Raw genomic sequence first — 2,346 nt, 5'->3', positions numbered from 1 at the left:
AATATGTGACCCTGGACCACAAAACCAGTCATAAGGGTCAATTTTTGGAAATTGAGATTTATACATCTATATTTGAATATACAAATAGAATATACAACTATTTGAAAATCTGGAATCTGAGGGGGCAAAAACAAATCTAAATATTGAGAAAATCGCCTAAAGTTGTCCAAATTAAGTCCTTAGCAATGCATATTACTAAACAAAAATTACGTTTTTATATATTTACAGTAGGACATTTGCAAAATATCTTCATGGAACATGATCTTTACTTAATGTCCTAATGATTTTTGGCATAAAAGAAAAATCAATAATTTTGACCCATACAGTGTATTTTTGGCTATTGCAACAAATATACCCCAGCGACTTAAAAGAATGGTTTCGTGGTCCAGGGTCACATATATATTTATACATTATATAAATCATATATAAATATGTCTGTGTGCTTATTTATATATACATATAAATATACACAGTTCACACACATATATTATGTAAACACAAACGTTTATTTTGGATGCGATTAATCATGATTAATCGATTTGACAGCACTATTTTAGATAATACAATTTCTCAGATTGCCTTTTAGATGATCATATGGCTGTTTGGGTGTTCCTTTTTAGTCCGCCACATCCTTGTCTAATGTATTCACGTTTGAATATGTATGTCAGCTATACTAATTATAGCTAGCATATCTTCCTCCTGCCTGGGAGATATGTGGCTACTTCGCATGAGGTGTGAAAAAGTAAAAAAAGCCGATCTAGAACGCTGTCAAGGGAGTGCGGACTGCGGCGCTCATGATGGCTATGATGAGTCTAAGCATTAGCAGGAGCTTGAATATGGAATCACTTTTTTTAGAATAAGTGCTGCAAGAACATACGAAGTGAAGTGTGGAGTCGATCAAACAAACGCATCCAGCAAGAGTTGCACATAAAAACAGACTCAAGCTGCTTTGTATATATGCATGCTTATGGTATCACATCAATTTGCTGAGAAGCTCTGGACAGTTATTGGAAGAAGGCATGAAATCGAAGTATCTAACTGACTAAAATCGGATCTCACCTATTTAGAGAGAAAGAGATATTTTGATTACAGGTTCCGGTACCTTGTAAAAAGAACTTTATTTCCAGTCAGACCACCAAAATCTGAAGCACTCTGGATCATGTAAGTGGTATCATGCCATCCAATCAGATTAGAGCTTGCCAGTTTGAGAAAGTCCCTGCTGATTTTATGTTTAATATGCATTAGATGGTCAATGAATGGATTGTAGGTTGTCTTTTGGTTTCATTAATATGAGGAACCGCGTTCTCTGAAGACCGCAGAGAGATGCAGCGCTCATGGGAGATTCAGTCAGTGTAACTCAAGGCCTCGTATTGTTTATGTGTGCATTTGTGTATCTCGCATCTCTTTCTCTCCATATTATTAGTCGCAGTCTCGCTATGTATTATATAAGACTTCCTGAAAAGCATCTAGTGTAGCTCATGACACGCCTCCTCATTTTCTGGGACAGGAGGAGTGGAGCATTAGTGGAGATGAGTACATATTGTACTGCACTTTAGACTGAAAAAAAAAAGCCCACATATATTTGGAGAGGAGAGCATTATGCATTATATTTAGTTTCCATTATATTTGTTTTCATAATAATAGTCATAGCGGTTGCAAATGTGTGTGGGGTCAGATTTGTGCTCTTGTTTGACTGCCTGTGATTTATAGTGATCTAAGAATGTTAAATATAACAATTATATTCATCATATTAATGTGCAGCCAGTTTGAGTTTGCTTGAACACGCACTGCTGCTGGGTCTAAAACTACACTATTTCATTTTGAGTGGTTACATTTGATGAAAATGATGGTTTCTGGCCATTTAAAATGAACTACCAGCTTGAACAGAAGCCATAGTTAGCCTAAAAATAAAATTATGTCATTATTTGGACAAAAATATTAATGGGAAAAATGACAAAGCTCGGGAAAATCTGAATTTTTTTAACTGGTACGACATGTTCGGTTATGAGACATGTGAGTATGTGTGTATTTATATACACAAAATATACACAGTACACACGCATATATTATGTACACACACTTTTATTTTGGATGCAATTAATCGTTTGTCTGAATAAATAAATAAATAAATTAATTAATTAATTAATTTGAGGAAAATTCTTCATTTTTAAGCTGGTGTGACTTTTTTTTATTTATTTTTTTTGCATCAATGATGATGCCAAATGCCATTTTTCAATTTAAGAATTAATTGAATAATTTAAGAATTGAGGGTGAGAAGAGATCAATGACTCAAATGTTTCTGCTCTATCTATCTGTCTATCTATCTGTCTATCTATCTATCTATCT

This window comes from Sinocyclocheilus anshuiensis, unplaced genomic scaffold, assembly GCF_001515605.1.
Source record: "Sinocyclocheilus anshuiensis isolate Anshui unplaced genomic scaffold, SAMN03320099.WGS_v1.1 scaffold624, whole genome shotgun sequence".
NCBI lineage: Eukaryota > Metazoa > Chordata > Actinopteri > Cypriniformes > Cyprinidae > Sinocyclocheilus > Sinocyclocheilus anshuiensis.
The sequence above is the reverse complement of the archived record's forward strand: the minus strand, read 5'-3'. Positions refer to the sequence as shown.